Here is a 19,580-nt window from a genome sequence, read left to right as displayed (position 1 = left end):
AATTTGAGATTGTAATAAGAAAAAATTAATTACTTTTGTTTAAAATATAAAATATATAAATTTTAGTAAGTTTCTAAATTAAATTTGATTTTTTATAAGGTTTCTTGTTTCAATTTAGAACTTACTAAACTTTATCAAAAAAAAAAAATTAAATATATTTTTTATATGAATTATATAATATATTAAAAAATAGCCCATTAAAATCTTGATTTGATAGAAATCAATAATACAAATGTATGTCAATTGATGCAAATTCAAATCTGAGTGTTTATTTAAATTAAAATTTGGAAAAATCATGGCATAAATTCAATCCAAAGAGTGAAAGGCCTGTACAACCTCTTTACAAACTCCTATAGCAGCTCGGAAAAAGTGAAAGGCCTGTACAGCCTCTTTACAAACTCCTATAGCAGCTCAGAAAAAGTGAAAGGCCTATACAATCTCTTGCAATTGTGATCATCATCTACAACCTCAGATGGAGCCCATATTTCCTTCTCCTCGAGGAAGTTAATAAAAAGAGCCACTGTGAACAACCTGATGCTCTGCACTATGCTATCTGTCATTGCTCCATACCTGCAGTACACTCCATATTATTCTCTCCAATATAGTTAATCAAATCTCCATGTTCTATCAATTCAAATCATAAACATTGTTAAGAGGCATTCAATATACCTTCAAATTATAAACATTGTTAAGAGGCATTCAATATACCTTCAAATCATAAACGTTGTTAAGAGGCATTCAATATACCTTGAGATAGTCACCAACAAAGACAACAAAGGAATTCAATAAGGCTTCACAATCAACCATTTCCCTTCATTTGATCTAATTAGAGACCCTCTTGGTTGGCTTGGTAAAGGATTGTAAAGTAGCACAGATCCATATGTGGAGGCAATGTTGCCCTGTCTAAAGATATTCTTCCCTCACATGAATAGTGGTTTATAACTAGATTACCTGTGTTTTTCTCAAAATTAGAACGGTAGAAGTTCTCCATGTCCAAACCCAAGCTTGCAAGAATGATCTTGTTGGTCGTCTTGGCGATTTCTAAAATGGTAGTAGCATACATTTCAATTGTCTAGCGGCTATAGAAAAAGGAATAACACAATCAATTTAACCCATTCTTTACATTGCATGTAGCGGCTCTTTCTTAAGCTTCGTTTGGCGCTGAAAATAGTTGATGAGAAATAGACTACACTTTTTGTAGCAAGTTTTGTGAAATGTTGTGGTTTACAAGGTGGAACATTCTCCATTCTTTGGAAGCTTCCTTACTCTTGAAACGCTTTCATGATAACCAAATGCTACAAATGTTTGCATGAATATAATCAAATGTCAGTTATGTCTCTTCCTTTCCACCCATCTCTTTATTTCTACATGCACTTGTAAAATCATGGCAGCTGCCTATCAATTTTTTTCTAAATGCTGAATTGTTTACAACAAAGGATGTTCCCATTGTAGAAGCCTCTTGGCTTAATTATGCACACATACCACCCATCTTTGACATAACAAGCTGAATAAATGGAGTAAATGGAGTGCATACATACCATCCATCTTTGACATAACAAGTGGAATAAATGGAGTAAATGGAGAATACATACCATTCAAAACAAGAATATTGTGTTTGTTTGTGTTGGGCTAGTGTTTGTTGGGGTTGGGGTTGGGCTAGAGTTTTGAACGACAGATGAACCAAGAGTTGCCAGGGTTTCAGGCGAATGAGAGCAGAGTTTTGAATGGCAGATTAACTAGGTTTTCAGGCAAATGAGATCAAAGTTTCAAATGGCAGATGAACCAAAAGAAAGGCATCTAGGGTTTCAACATTTCTCAACAACGGGCGAACCAGAGCTTGTGGAGGAGCCAAGGTTTTAGGAAAATGAGAGAAAAAGTTTCAAATGGTGGATGAACCGGGTTGGATTTGTACATTCCCTCTTTTTCCTTTTTCATTGTATTCTATCTAAGAGTTATTTGGAATCTAAAAACTGCATCTCTCTCTCTCTCTCTCTTTACACAATAAACCAAGAACTTAGTCTAAACACACGGAGAAAATAAGCACTTCACTATGGGAACTATCCAATCTTGCATCATCGTTTATCTGAGGTTATGAACAAAGTTGTTTCATCGGATATATCAGGGTTCAAACAAGGTTTATTTTTTCTTTGTGATTTATGCAAGGATAGAGCAGGGTTTAAGCGGGTCTTAAGTTGAAGGGGTCCAACCAAAGCCCGAGCTTTCTAGTTCATCACTAGAAAGTCAAGTTGCAGTTAGGATTGGGAGTTTGTTTCTTTTCCTACTCATATAGGCTGAGGCTCTAGGAAACAAGAAAGCTAAGATTTTAGGGCCTACTTGGCTTCTAGCTCCTCTAGAGTCATGCAGAATATAGTGAGGTTATTTATCAGAAACCCAAGACCATGATAGTCAATAGTATGGGAACCTAAATCATGATTTGAACAACCTCAAGATGGCATAGTGGTCACTCTGTAGCCCTCAACTAAGGAGATTACAACCAGGGGCTAGTTCAGGATCGACACTACAGCCTATTAGAGGCTCGGCAAAAGGAACATCACAATGCAAACACTAAGTTCATCTTTGTGAATGAAAAATAATACTTGGGGATACTTAAACGGAGGAAAATTCAAAAGAAGAAAAATAACTATAGAAGAAGAAACTTATCATGATTCTACTGAGGACAACTAAAAATATTTCAATAACTGTTCCAAAGGATCAAACAACCGATGATCTAGCAGTCCAAGGAGGAATCTAGGAGACTATGACAAAGATTCCTAAAATAAAAGTTTGGGCAAACAAAGGAACTTCCAAGGGGGGCTTCCTACAAGAGTCTTATAGCCCCTCCTCCTCTCCTTTGTTTTGGTCATTGAAATTGTATGTGAATGACCTTATGGACATGAAAAGAAGGCTAGAGGCCCTAGAGGAGAAGGCACAACAAAAGAGCAAAAAGTTGCAAGAGGTCACAGTAACCAATTGGGAGCTTGAAGGGGAGAACAAATGGTTGAAAAAACATGTTTTAAGCCTTCAAGATGACATTGAGAGAGGTCAAAAAAAGATAATCAGTCTCAAACAAGCTTTAGGTGAAGGGAAAGAAACAATACAAAGTAGCTTAGAAATAATGACAAAATTAGATACCACAACAAAAATCAAGGAAGTTCAAGTAGCACTAGCATACATGGTATTGAGAAAATGAACTAAAAGAGCAAATAACAGAGGCCAAATAATAGGCCCAAGTGGTCGATGAATCATCCATGGGACAAAAGGAAATCACAGAAAAATAAATTAGGAAACAATTCAGAGAGGAGAAGGACATACAAGAAAAGGCAATAAACCTCATTAATAAAGGTTTAAAAGACTATGGGGAATGTGAAAAAGCAAAAATTTTGACACATGACTTCCTTAGGGACAAGTTAAATTGGGCGAGTAAAATTTGACAAGCAAACAAGATTGGAAAAAGTATGGGGATTGGGGAAAAATAGACATGTGAGATTCACTCTAAGCAATGTAAAGGACAAGAACACAATCATGAAGAACAAGGGGCTACTCAAAGAAACTCAAATCTATTTAGATGAGGATTTGACCATTAACCAACAAGAAGAAAGGAGAAAGGAGTGGGAGAAAGTAAAATCAGCAAAGGTTGCCGACAAATGGGCTTGGATGAAAAACGGTAAAGAAAAGATTGTTGATAAACCAACAAATCATGAATAGGAACTTAGGGCCCCATGAAAGTATCTAAATATGGTGAGTTGGAATTGTAGAGGTTACCCATGGAGAAGAGGACCGGGGTTGGGGCCCAGAGTTGATTGGCAAGACATTATTTGCCTCATAGAAACATATGAACATAAAGGGTGTAGGATTCTAGATTTTGAAGGGTACGATAAATTCTCCATGTGGAATGAAGAAACAAAGACAGGTACAGGTCATGGAGGGATTAGTATCTTGATAAAAGATACATGGAAAACATAAAAGTGGAGAAAGAGGATTCAAATAAACAATTTATATGGCTAAAGATTGAGGATGATGAGGAGATCACATGGCTGGCAGCGTGCTATTTCACACCAAAAAGCTCTAAATTCTACAAAAAGAGAAATCTAGACAATGAAGATCCATTTGCAACCCTAAAGAAAGATGTGCTTTCTTTTAGTTATACCGGAAACACAATTCTTATAGGACATTTTATTGTTAAGACTGCGAGTAACCAATCTATTTAGCTAGGTAATGACTTAATAGAGGACAACAACCCATTGTGGCTAAAAGAGGACAATGACAATATCAGTAAAAGGACTTCACGGGACAAAAAAAGGCAGTTTGTCTCACTTTGGGGCTAAAATTTTAGGGCTATGTAGCCTTCATAGGCTGGTTGTTTGCAATGGCATGAAGATATGGCCAAAATAAAGCATAATCACTTGTAAAAAATATAACGGACAAAGTGTAGCAGACTATATGATGTGTTCTCACTCATATATCACCAAGGTAGCAGATTTCAAAATTGAACAATGTCCTATGCAGCTAAATTTAGACAATTTGCCCCTCCTTATTAAATACAATATGAGATTCAAAAGGCTAAAAAGTGATCAGGTCCAAGGTGACAGTACAAAAGGACATAAAGAGGGCAAAATTCTTATAAACAATGAAAATATAGAGTTAATTTTGCACCGCTCTTGAACAATAGATCCAATTGAGCCATGACAACATGAATCTCAATGTAAACAATGATAAGAAAGAACACATTAGCAGCAGCTCAATGATCCCACTAATTCAAAGAGCATTAAAGGGTTGTAAGAGGACAAGAATAAAGAAGAGCATCTCAAGCACTTTTTCGGCTAAACCATGGTATGATGAAGAATGCAAGGTTGCAAAAAGAGACATTAAAGGGAGAAAGGAAAACAAGGCAATCATAAGAGAATATAAACAGCTAATCAAATCCAAAAGAGATGAACAGGTGATTAACCGAAGGAAGGAGTTAATCATGTTAGGAAAGTATAATCCTAAAGGTTTTGGAGGAAGTTACAACAAGCTAGAAAATATGTTGAAAATAAATTTACGAATCCCCAATGGCTAGAGTATGCAAAAATTCTTTACAAGAGATTGGAGGGTGAAGTTTCATTTCCCACAATTAGTAGCTCAGTTGAATTATTCTTTGATGAAGACATTAATATGGGGATAAGGAGATTAGGGAGTGGAAAAGCTCGAGATATTGATGGGCTACAAGGTGAATTTCTAAAGTGGAGGGCATAGTTGTTGGCTCTGCACAGCAAGAACATTTTCAATAGGATCACACAAGGCTTCTTTCCCACTGACTGGACCACTAGTGTAGTTATCCCTCTTCATAAAAGTGGGGACTTCAACAACCCTTCCAATTACCGAACCATCATGGTGAACCCTCTATTAGGAAATCTTTATGAGAGTATGTTGGAGCATAGAATCAATACTTGAGCAGAACAAGAGAGAAAAGGAGGTAAAGGATAGGCAAGTTTCAAACCAAAACACTCCATTGTTGATCATTGTATTACTCTAAGATATCTCATTGAGAGAGTGTGGGATAAATAGGGAGAAGAGGCTATTTGTTGCTTTGTTGACTTTAAGAAAGCTTTCGATACCATCATTAGGGATAAACTATGGAATAGAATGGATGAATTGGAGGTCCCAATAGAGTACAAGGTTTTTGTTTATAAGCTTTATAAATAGTTAAAAGTAAAAATCAGAACCAAAGAGGGCATGTTAGAATGCTTTGGTAGCAACGTAGAGGTCAAATAGGGTTGTCTATTATCCCCTACCTTGTTTTGGCCTCTATATTGACAAGCTAAAGGAATGGCCAAACAAAGCCAATGGAGAGGGAATTTAGTTGGTTGATAATGTGATTAGGTTGCATCTTTATGTCGATGATCTTATCCTCATTGCTAAAACAATCCATGGGTTGAGGGATCATCTGAGTAATTCAAAAACCTTTTGCACAGAAATAGGGATGGAGGTCAACACATCTAAGACCAAGATCATGGTCTTTTCCTTGAGGAAAAGAAAACAACAACTTACTTTCATATTTAAGGGAAATGCTTTAGAAATTGTGGAAGGATACAAGTATCTGGGGATCGATTTCCATTATTGGCTAGGTTGGGAGACATGCATATAAAAAAAAATACAATGGAGTGGAAGGCCTCTTACCTTCTTCATAATAGATGTAGGACAATAGAGTTATGGGATTGGAAGACTAGGAAAACCCTCTTTGGGTTATTGGTGATTTTGGTTGTTCTTTATGGCAACGAGGTATGGGGGAGTAGCGTATCAAACTAAAAATGGTGACAAATTGAAAGAATAAAAAAGTATTTCATTGACATTAATCTCAAAGTCATGTCAACAGTTCCCTATGAGACTCTTTTGCAGAGGCAACCATGTTCCTGGCAGAGGCCTCGACAATTGTTCAATTGTTGAGCTATCTAAAATGGATGCACATCGTTGGCCTAGAATGGTGGTTGATGAGGAGCTTGACTCTCGGAAGAGGACATGGAAGAAACAAAACAACAAATGGTTCAACAAATGGAACATTGACTACCAAGAGTGTCTAGAAACCAACTTAGAAATATTTTTTAAAGGGTGGTAGAAAAATCAAATCTGCCATCTGGACAAATCAATTAGGTAGAAGAAAAGCTTACTATGTCAAAAAATTTAACTCCACATGCAAACATGGTGACAAAGAGTACTTAGGAGCCAAGATCAAAGGAAAGGCAAAAATCTTAATCACTCAATTGAGGTCTAGATCACACTGTTTGAGATGTGAAACTGGCAAATGGAAGGTCCCTAAAGAATAATGGGAGGACATAATTTGTAAGTTTTGCACCGAGGGAGAGGAGATAAAATGACATTATGTGAAAGATTGCATAACATACGAGGATATTTGCAACTAGTACAAGGACACTTTAAAGGTGAACAACATAGAAGAGCTTTTTGAAGGGCCAAGACTTCACAAGGGGGCCATCCTACTTACGCAAATCCACAACAAAAGGGACAACTTGAAGAAATCTCAAAACACTGACTAAGAGATCTTCTATTGGTCCCTTAGATTGTCGGTCTTATGGACGTCATTAAAAATCTTTCATTTCATTTCATTTGTCAGAACTGACTTCATTCGTTATGATTTGATTGATGGAAATTCATCACACATAGAATACATAATTTAGTTTTAAAAGACAATCCTTCTTTTATAATTATATTTTTATTAAAAAATTCAATTAATATTATTTTATATTAATATTATTTTCTCATTTAAAAATTATTAGCTTAAATTGTATGTTTCGACATCGAAGGAGTGACTTATTGTATGAAGATTTTATTCATCATTCAATATGATTGCAGGCCAAAAATTTTCTCAAGTGCTCAAAAACATAGTATTTTTTCAACATCGAAGGAGTTTGTCTTATTATAGGAATATTTTATTGCTCATTTGACATGATTGCACACTAAAATTGTATATTTCTCACTTTTTGCATGTTGCAATGCTATGCGGGCCGAAACTACGGTTTATTTTTGTATTTTTCGTAACATTGCAAGGTCTTTGAGAAGGAAGGGATTTCTTGGCACGATGTTATGCAAGCTGAAACTATATGCATTATCATGTTTGTGTTAACTTTTAGAAAAATAATTAAACTAAATTGAAAATATAGAAACATCTTTAGTTCCATTTATTGTTAACAAAACTCTAAAATGATTATAGAAAAAAATACCCAAAAAATAATGAATCCCAAAGTTTAAAAACCATAGAGAAAATAAACCTATTCATATGACTTGGAGAAACACAAAATACATTGTATCGCAACATCACAAGATGAAATGTTTCCTCTCACAAGAGACATGCAATGTCGTGCAGCAGGAAACTGCACTGTAGCGCAATATTGTAGCCTCGAATTCCCTCTGCACCATTAACTTGTGATCACGTAAAACAACCTACATTGAATATTGCAAACTATAAACATCCTACAGAAAATGACCTCACTATGTCGCACATCGCAAGATTGCAAATCGTAAACATCCTAGAGAAAATGACCTCACGATGTCACGTGTCGCAAGATCATGACATCACAACATCACAAGGTCACAACTTCATGACGTTGAATGAGAAAAAAACTATTCCTTTGATAAGCCAACTCATTTGATAAAGTTCCTTTGATGCACAAAACAACACAACATCATGAGATCGCAACAAGCAGTCCATTCGCTTCAAACTATCTTGCAAACTTGGGTAGGCACAAAAAATGAATCATAATTTTCAACCAGTGAATGTCGAATGAGGCGTCGTTGAATGAACAAAAATTTATTCCTTCAATAAGCCAACTCATTCGATGAAGTTCCTTTGACACACAAAATTGCACAACATTGCAAGATCTAAACAAGGAGACCCTTCGCTTTAAATAGCCTTGCAATCTTGCATAGGCATGAAAATGCACCACAATTTTTTACATGCAAATGTCAAATAAGAAGAAAGATATTGATTTGATATTTGACTCATTCGATGTAGCTCCTTTGATACACAAAACTACACAATGTTTTCATGCACCCAAGAATACCTGGAATTGCACAACTGTATATGGCCAAAAATTGCAAAACTTATTCCATGAAAGATGTCTCTAATCGATTATATGTAATGGGATAAATGATGAAAAAAAATGTCAACAATTCCATTAATGAAAAATGTAGTTTGTGAGTATAAATCTAGAAAAAAAAATGAATAACATTATTTTGAATTATATTATATTATTTAGTGAAGAATAGTAAAAATGAGAAGTACATAATCCAAAAAGAAAAAAGTTAAGTATATTTTCTTCCTCTTATGAGTATTAATGCATAATATGAGAATAAATTATTGCTTGATTCCAAAAAAAATTAATAAAATATTCTTCACAACTTAAACAAAGATCTCTTCATATACAACACATCTAAAGGTTACTTATATAAATTGCCCATTAAAACTTACTGATTTGTGTATTATTTTGTAAATAAGACAAATGTGGTTATCTACTTTTAAATAATTTTTACAATTTGATATAAATATCAACATCTACCATGTAATGTAATATTCTTTTTTCTACCACTCACTTATAGTAAAACATGTTTTTAGTTCTCATTCTTTCTAATATAATTTTATTTTAATCTACACCAATAACCTTTTTTTAATATTTAACTCTTTAAAAATATAATTTACATTATTAGAAATTGCATAAAAACCATAAATAGTTAAACAATCTATCAACTTTATACATTGAATCAGGTCAACTTTATATATTGAGTTGGGCTTGACATTGATATTTAGATCATCTATCACATTTTTCTTGTTTTCTTTTGATATGATTTTCATTAGCACATCTTTGTCTAAACTCCCTAAAACTTTATGTCAAAAGTATTGTACAATACAATTTTGTAATGCTTATTGTGGTCAACAAGAAAATGCCCATTTATTTTTAACAAAACTCTAAAATGATTATAAAAAAAAACAGCCAAACAACAATGAATCCCAAAGTTTAAAAACAAAAAGAGAATAAATCTATTCATACAACTATGGAGAAACATAAAATAGTTTTCTTATGATTCAGACCAAAATGTCCAATATCCAATTTCCCATGCCTGATGTTAGATCAATAAAACATAGAGAGGAGCAAGAATACAATAATTCAAAGTTAGTAAAAGAAAAAAGAGCATTTTTATTGAGAGGATCAAATTCTTTTGTGGAGATATAATCATCCTTCCAACTGCATCTCATCATCCAAACCACTGAGAGAAAGAGCTTGAAAGCAATCAAACATTCATAAAAGACATTCAATCACTCCTTGATTCCATGACTCCTTTAAACTAGACCGATGACTCTCCAACATAAACACACATCATACAAAAATGAGTATAAGTGCATTGTATTTTTAAATAAAAATCTGCAAGATTTAGATAGATGGTTACTTCTTTTTTTCAATGGGGGATCATCTATCATTGATAAGATCAATTTGAACATTAATTAGTATACTTGACATTAGCCCAGACTTCTGTTTTTTCAAGCTTACTTCATGGTAGTCAACAACAATGAATGGACAGGAAGTACGACCATATTTTCCCCCTTTTTGTTTTCCATTATCATACCCATGTAGATAATGGATTTTAGATAGCCATTTTCCACATGGACATTTGTTCCTTGGTCACATATTACAATCTTGTCTTATCCAAATGAAAACCAAAAAAAAGGGAAAATGAAAATTTACTTCAAAGGCAAATGAAACGTCAAAGCATACAATTGAAAGCCTTTACATGGGAGAGATCAAAAAAAATAAGAGAGTGATCTATTTCCCACCAAACCACAACATTTTGGCAAGAAGGGCACCTATATTTTTTGCATGTTGGGTCTGCATTGCTCCTTCCTCCATGCCTGCTCTATGAGCTTCTCCACCAAATTTTTTGCTTTTGAATCACATTCAAATGTGTTCAGAAGATTTTAAAATCAATATTATTCAAATTATTTTAAGCGAGATGATTAAAAAAAAAAAAAAATTGACACATACGAAGTTGGGTGAATTTTTTTTCTATTGTCTTGTTTATCATGTTTAATTTGGATGTAGCTATCCCATTTAATCTTTCATGAGTCATGTTACAGTACAAAGATGGATATGATATGGTATGTCTAGTGGAAGCATACATAGCATGGACGATTTTTTGAGAGATTAGCTTGTCACTAAACTATATCCCGACGACATTTAGAGCTTGAGTGGTCCTTTTAGTTAATTTTTGTACAGTTGAATCATTAGGGCCCATTTGTTTGCTCAAATTGAAGGGGAATTGGTAGGAATAAATTCTTTAAAAATATAATATTAAGTTTGGATGTGTGAAATTTGAATTGGAATATGAGTTTTGAATTTTCATTTGATCTAAAAATGAGGATTTGTTAATTCCACCTTGATTGGAATTGGAATTGAATCAAATTTTCATTTTCATTTTTCTTGCTCAACAAAATCCAATTCTAAATTTATAATCTAGCATCGGACAAATTTTGAATATAAAACAAATATAGCATTTGCTAATGCCTATAGCCAAACGGACCCTAAGGGAGTCAAAATTATGGAATGAATGAATGGTTAATGATGTCCACGACATCAAGAGTCCAAGGATCAAGAATAATATTTTGAGTCATATGTATGTTGTATTAATATTGGCTCTCTAGTTATAAATCTTCAATAGACAATCAATTGTTTTATGAAGCCTTGTTTCCTCAAAAAGTTGGTTTAGACACTCATGTCAACCATAAATATCTTGGTAAACATCACATTTAAAGATAAATTGTCATTCAACATCAACTACTCCTATGCTACAAATAGCACACATTCTTTCTTCTCAAACCTCTTTGGGAACCATCTTGTCTCACAGTATAGATGATGGCATTCGGTTCTTTGTTGTGTCACTAACAATCTAGCCTTACCATTAATTATTACCTACAAGTAATTATTTTCATCATGATCCAAAGTGGGATTGAACTCTTTCACATGATGATCTTTTTTCACCCCATTTGTTTTGACTACATGAGAACCCTTTTTTTTAAACATGAGTCTTTTTTATCTCTTCATTAGTGTCATTAGTGTTAGAAAATTTTTTGCATGTCAATTCCTCATTTTCTTATTCACTTCTAATTTTATTTCATCCATGCCCTCTTTGTATGGACTAGTTTATCCTTGACAACAAACTTGGGTCATTGATGTGTATCTATATTTTCAACTTTATTTAGATTGCTTAATAAACAAATTACCCTTGATGCCTCCATCAAATGCATACATAACATTACCTGACCCTTAATAGTCACCCACAAAAATGAGAATCTCATATAATACCATTAATTTGATTTTGAGGCTACTAGTGATAAGATGATTTTGTATTATGTTTATTTGTTTATGTTTGCAATTTGAGATGTTGCTCCCCGAAACCTCATAACCATAAAGCACAACCAATGTCACTAACAGTCCATAAAGATTTATTTTGTCTTTTAAATTCTATATTACGCTTCTCTACAAGTATTTTGCGGTAAGAAAGAAGCTCTTCAACCCCATTTGTCATTTGTATGTTCAATGTATGGAGTAATCAAATGATCACAAGTGACCTTGTGTTTTCTCTACATTATTTGGTATATTATATTTTACATTATTTGATATATTATATTACCGTTGGAACATTTTTTACATGTTAATGCCTCATTTGGTTATTCACTTCTTGTTTGTTTCATCAACACCCTCTCTATATAGACTAGTTTATCCTCGATCACCATCTTGAGCCATGGATGTGTATCCATAATTTTAACTTTATTTAGATGGATTAATAAATGAATTACTCTTGATGCCTCAGTTGGAAACAAACACAACATAACATTATTGTTAATTGTCCCCCCCCCCCCCCCCCCCCACGTACGAGAATCGCATACAACACCATTGATTTGACTTTGAGGCTACTAGAGATAAGATGATTTGTATTTATTTTATTTATTTCTATTTGCGATTTGAGACGTTCCTCCTGAAACCTCACAACCATAGAGCACAACCAACGTAAGTAGTGGGCCACAAAGAGTTTTTCTGTCTTTTTAATTCTGTATTTTGCTTGTCTCTAGTTATTTTGGAGTAGGAAAGAAACTCTCCAGTTCCCTTTGTCCTAGATCTATTGATTTATGGAGTAAATCAAATGATCACAAGTGACCTTGTGTTTGTTCTACATTTTATATATATATATATATATATATATATATATAATTTTTTATTTTATTTTATTTTTTTGTTTCTCTCTTAAAAACAATTACTTGAAGTTTTAATTGCCACAAAAGAATGTTCAAATGCATCGTATCAAATGTTATTCTTAATTGAGAGATTCTTATCTTGATCCTTGATGAAATATTGGGTCATCTTGCTTGAAGACAAATACAACTTAAAGATAAGCCTACTTTGGAAGGGTAGGTTGCAGATGGGCTAACAAACTTACGACGTACGATAGATTTATAGCAGAGCAATAGTGACGACTATTAGACATTAAGAAAATGCTACTGAAATAATAATGAAGAATGATTCTATATCAGAATAAAATAATTCAAAAAGGCATTGGCTAATCTCCAGACAAACTGCACTAAAGATTTAAAAAAAAGTCAAACATATTTATTTTTCCGATTCACGAAAATACAATGAATTTTTCTCAATTTTTTTGTTGTTTTTAATCACAATATATGTAGATCATAAAGATCAAATGCTAAAAATTTCAAAAAAAATCATTGTGTTTTCAATTTTTTAAAATTTGGTCAACGATACATTTTGTAGGGAAGATAGTCAAACGGTTATGTTTGATCTGAAATAAAAATAAGGCAAAACAAATATTAAGCATTGGAAGGAGGAAATGAAATAAATGGAACAAGGGGAGGACAGATGGAGGAAGCATGTGGATTGCATAAATAAACTTTAGAAAGAACCCCAATGAGCCTTATTGTAAGACTATGTGTCTTCTTTGTACATGCATAATTTTGATTCACTGACAATCATATATCCCTCTATTAGCAAAGTGCACCATGCATTTGACCAAATATCTATGTAAAGTGAAGAGATGACCAAAAAATACAACTAGAGGGCCATAATAATAAGCTACTAACAATCACACGTTTACTAAGCTATCAATGATATAAAGGTCTGTGCACAAAGATCTTAAACTCTAACATTTGCATCTGCATACAATTGAATGATTGGAAAAGCTTTAGAAACCTTCAAAGGTAATATTTGTGGTTAGTGTAATAGCCAAGCTTTATAGAAAATTAATGCAATTGAGGGGCGAACAGAGGGAGTGAGTGGGAAAGAATCCACCTTACCAAAGTCACAAAGTTACACAAGTATTAATTTAACCAATAAGGAGATAATAGAGTAACCTTGCAGGGAGGATTCTTCAAACTTCTTGTGACCACTTAAGGTAATGAGTGGGACTGGGTTGGGCTCTTTGAAATGTTGAGAGATATGAAGAACACGTTGATTGTGCTGCTAAAAAAGGAGGGAGCGAGGTAGCAATGAAAAGAAGAATGAAAAACTTTTAAAACTTCAAAAAAAATTCTAGGGTTACAGAGTGGGTAGTTGTAATTAAACTTATAACATTACTAATGGTAGGAAGGTGCCTATTATTATATGGTTATGTTATCCAATCCAATTATTGAGCTCCATATGACAATGTAAGATTGAATGTGAAAAGATACATATATAGTAAAAGAAGCAAAACTAGTGAATGAGTTATTTAAAACTCTTCACCAAATGTAACAAATAGATGCAGATTGCCTACAAGTATTGACAACAAATGTTGTGGAGAGGTGACAATTTATGATAATGAGTAAAAAGGAAAGGAAAGGGGATTTTATAGTCCATGACACCACTCATAGTTTTTGGGTTGACATATGGTGATAGTGATATGGAACTACTTCATACTCCTTTTTGAGAGGTACCTAACTGCACTACAAATGAGGCTTACATACCCTACCTCCAGTGGGATTTGAACTTGTGACCTCTCTTTCAAGAAGGGCAAATGAGTGGAGAAGGGGAAACATAGGCTGAATATCTACAACAAACGATGTGCTGCAATTTGAGTGGAGAATCTTGGGTTATGGTTGGTGGTTGACACTGAGTTGAGAACTATCACTTGCACTAAACCCAAAGGTCGAGTAGGCCAAAACCAGCACGAGTTTCTAGCCTTTGATAGAGAGCAGGTGCTTATAAATAGTAAAAACTAAAATCAATTAAATATATTACAACATGTACTATCATGCATTTGTTATAGGTAAGAAACTATATAGACACAATAAACATCAGCCAATTTAGGCATTTTTTCAGCCAGATATATGTGTAGGTTCAACATTTTCTAATACAAGTTAAAATATCCCATATATTAGTTGACACCATTAATTTCCTCTCAAGTATTAAAACAAATCCTTAAATAAGAATGCCTCCATAAACAATATAAAATATAGACACAATGAACACCAGTCAATCTAGGCACTTTTTCATCCAGATATATGTGTGCAGGTTCAACATTTTCTAATAAAAGTTAAAATATTCCACATATCAGTTGATGCCATAAATTTCCTCTCAAGTATTAATAACATTTCCTTAAATAAGAATGCCTCCATAAAAAATATAAAATATAGGCACAATAAACAATATAAACTATCATGCATTTGTTATAGGTAAGAAACTATATAGACACAATAAACACTAGTCAATCTAGGCACCTTTTCAGCCATATATATGTGTGCAGGTTCAACATTTTCTAATAAAAGTTAAAATATTCCATATATTAGTTGACGCCATAAATTTCCTCTCAAGTATCAAAACAAATCCTTAAATAAGAATGCCTCCATAAACAATATAAAATATAATGCAAACAGAAATGAAAGGGCGTATAAAAAAATTAAGTTAAAAAAATTAAAATGAAACTTGTGATAATATTATTAGACAATGAGTAGAATTAGTTGTAAGCTGTAAAAGAATAAATAAAGATAAACCCTGCAGTAAAATGGATTAGATATAAGAAAATTGTAAGAAAATAAAATAGAAAATCTGCAACTAAAACTTGTTGGAACAATACTTCTCTTAGTTAGGGCGGAAAGCCTTCAAAAATAGGAGAATATAACATGAGTTTGGGTGCAAACCAACCAAAAGTTTAAAATTTTGAAAAAAGAATGAGATTCTTTGGCGAGAAGTCATTCAAAGAGGACTGGTTGAATAAAAGACTTATAGATTTAAATTAAAAACTTGAAACATAAAAAGTTAGAATAGGCTATGAAATAATCAATCCTTCTCTCAAGAGTATCTCTAGAGATATGGTAAATTAAAATAAAAAATAAAATAAGGATTAGATACCTTTGATACCATATAAGAAATAATGAAACTGAAATGAAATGATAAATGATAAATTAATCAAGACAATTTTGCTATGAAAATAGTTACCATACTTTAGATGAGCTTTCCAAGATCAACATAAGAGAGGAGACAAAGATTTTGAAAGGGGAAAGCAAAGACAACCCCTTGTGAATTATATGAATAAGGAAAATGCCTAGAGAATGAAAGAGAGAGAAAATGAGAGAGATATAGATCCATAAGCTCATTGTAAAAAACTACATAGTGATTGTGTGTTCTTTGGAATGAGAGATGAACATCTCTTATATAGAGATGAGAAGAGGAGTTATTTAGTAACTCCCAAGTGAATGATTGCCACATTCAAGTTTGTGCATCACAAGTGTCATAATCCTATTAAAGAGGAATAAACTATTTTCCTTAATAAAGGAATTACAAAAATGACTTGTCCTCACACATGGACAAGAGGAAAAAATACATAAGGGATACCTTGGTTTATCCCATTTAATAAATACAACCAAGGAAACATTACTAATTCTAACATACATCTTTTTCTTGTGGGGTGGAAAAACTGAGGATTTGTTCTACATAAACTAGGAACTTGCGCAAGGTGGTTAACAAAGGGATTGTTTGTTGGTTATGCATGAAAAATAGATTTACAACAAATATGAATTAATCAAAGCAAGATCAGGGGATTGTGAACCTTGACATCCTAGTTGTGGGATGGAAAAAGGTGGATCTGGCCTACAATTGTGGGGGGTTGCACATGAGATCCTAGAGGAGTTGGTTAATCACTTGAATGACAAGTTGATGATTTCAAATAGACAATTTATTTGAGGCATCAAAGCAAGATCAAGGGATTGTGAACCTTGGCATCCTAGTTGTGGGCTAGAAAAAGGTGGATCTAGCCTACAATTGTGGGGGGTTGCACATGGGAGCCTAAAGGAGTTGGTTAATCTCTTGAATGACAAGTTGATGATTTCAAATAAACAATTTATTTGAGGCAGTTTCTGGGTGTTGGTAGATTTCTTGATTGTGTTGGGAAAATCAAAACTTTTGATCAAATCATCAAACCTAAGGAAATTAAGAAGGAGATTCCTAAGGTTTGTAAGGATGTTGCCTAGAATAATGAATCTTACAAGGCTAGAATAAATGATGGAGAAATTCAAAAATGAGATGAGGACTGGGATTTGAAATGCTTTTACTAGGGTTAGAAGAAACCTTGAGACCAAAGATGGATATGAAGATGTTGTTGAAGATCTTAAAATAGTACAACTTTAGAATCCTACAAAGGAAGAAATATTAATAAGAGTTATAGCACATTAATTAGGTAAGAAGCATAGATTAAATGTTACATTTCTTTTCTGGTTCTTTACATCCTAAAGATTTGATGGATTGGATTAATGAACTAGAAGATTAATTTGGGCTTGAAGATGTTAAGGATCCACAGAGGTTAGGTTGACAAATACTAGATTGAAGGGTCATTTTACCTTATGGTGGAAGGAGTTAGAAAGGACAAAGACGATAATGGTGAACCTAAGATCGCTAGATGTAAAGTTATGGTTTCTAGACTTAAGGCTAAGTTCACATGGGAGGATTATGAATTAGAGTTATTCAAGAAGTTCCAAAATCTTAGGCAAAAAAGGTTTGATAGTAAAAGAGTATACAAAAGAATTCTACAAGATGAAAATCAGATATGGACACCTAGATTCATCTAAGAAGAAGGTGACTAAGTGTGTTCATGGTTTGAGACTTAGCATTCAACATAAGTGAAGTATGTTAATGATTAGTTCAATTAATGATGTTTATTAGTATGATCTAACTGCATAGGATAAGTTGAGAAAAAGTTGCGATAAACCTAGGGAAAGGGGTAAATTGGTTGTTGATAAGGGCAAAGAAAAGCTTGTTATTGAAGAGGAATGTAATAAAAATATCCTCAGTAGAGCCAATAACAACATAGAGTTCACAAGTACTTATTTCATATGTGGGAATGTTGGTCATAGAGCTTACCAATGTTTGAAGGGTTCTAGCAAAGGTAAGGGTAAACAAAACCTTGTGGCCCATAAGGAGTAAGCGAAATATGAACTTATTGAAAGGGAGGCTGCAACTAAGATAAGAGAATCTATGATGTTTAAAAGAGTTATGTTGAGTAAAAGGAATCAGAGCTTGTTCAGAGGAGGAAATTATTCTAAATTGTTTGCAAAGTAGGAGATAAATGTTGCAAAGAAATTATCAATGGTAGAAGTATTGATAATCAAGTATCAAGGGAGATGGTACATAAACTTGAATTAAGGATACTCAAACATCCTTGTCCTTATGGGATAAGTTGGTTTCAGATTATATGGTAGAGATAACAAAGCAATGTAAGGTTAAGTTTAGCATTGGACCGTACCACAATGAGGTATTGTGTGATGTGGTTAACATGAGTGTTTGTCATATTTTGTTAAGAAGACCTTGGCAATATGATGTTGAAATTATTCATGATTGTCGAAGCAATGTTGTTTCCATTGTGAAAGATGGCAAAAATTCACACTAATTACTTTGAAGGAGGAAGCATTATTAAAGAATTTTAAATTAGTTCTATACTTTAGGTGGTTTTGAAATGAGGCACTATTTTATATTCATTTGGTAAATTTAATTTTCTTAATAAATCTTAATTTTTTAAAAATTATTTAAATATTTAATCTTGTGTAAAAAAATAATAAATAATAAATTTAACTGTATATTTGAAACTACTCTTAAGGATTTTAAAATTGAGTAGCAACAAAAGTAACATCATTTAAGAGGAACATGCTTCATTATAACAAACCAATTAGCTTCTACTTTTGAGCTCCTTTGTTCTTTATTTATTTTCTTGCAATTTCAAGAGATAAAATATATTTATTGATGACACACTTTTTTAATAAATATTAAACAATAATTTAATGGCTCTAGTATCTATATCTTGAATAACTATGATTAGAATATATTGTCTAACAAATGATCTTCTTTAAACTTGTATTTTTTATTTAATTATACTAATTGCTCTTACAATATTGCAATAATTTATATGCTATACAGCAATAAAAATTTTCCTAAATTTAATGCAACGTAATTAAAGGAAATCCATGCATTTAAGCAACACTCTGTAAATGAATGATATTTAAATAGGAAAATTTAATTTTGAATTAAATACTAGAATTAGAAAATTAAATACATTAGACATAAGCGCTAATATTGCTAACTAAATAATGAATATCTTTAACAAAAAAATTAAAATTCTTGTCCATCTATCCTCTACAAATAATAAACATATTCATATAGTTTTGCATTAGATGATTGTTTTATTTGAGTGAAGATTGTGTGAGCAAGTTATGGAGTGAAGCACGATGTGGTATGTTGTAGAGTTTGGAAGATTCCTATAGCAAAACATGACATGTTAGAAAATGCAAGTCACTAGATTTTAAGTTATAAGAAGTCATATATTACACCTACAAATAGCTAGGAAAGCAATAATCAAGTACACGATAGTTATACCCTTGTGTTCATAAGTTAAAGTTCAAGCACATAGTCTTGGTTTCATATACGACCAACAACCTTGCTTCTAGATGAATCATTTTTTTAGATTAATATATTTATATAATTAATTGAGTGATGACACTTTGAATAGGATTATGTATGCTCTACTTTGGTGACTATGATATCCAATGGGGACAGGCTATCCAAAAT

The 19,580-nt window shown here is 32.9% G+C and overlaps 1 pseudogene; it reads right to left on the bottom strand.

The window, feature by feature from the left end:
- Positions 1 to 350: 350 nt before the first annotated feature.
- LOC149550805 (C4-beta,C20-epoxidase-like) overlaps positions 351 to 19,580 on the bottom strand; it is a 49,740-nt pseudogene continuing 30,510 nt past the window's right edge.

This window comes from Cupressus sempervirens, chromosome 6 (genome assembly GCF_028749045.1).
Source record: "Cupressus sempervirens isolate cs-2001-9-10 chromosome 6, ASM2874904v1, whole genome shotgun sequence".
Classification (NCBI taxonomy): Eukaryota; Viridiplantae; Streptophyta; class Pinopsida; order Cupressales; family Cupressaceae; genus Cupressus; species Cupressus sempervirens.
The sequence above is the reverse complement of the archived record's forward strand: the minus strand, read 5'-3'. Positions and strand labels throughout refer to the sequence as shown.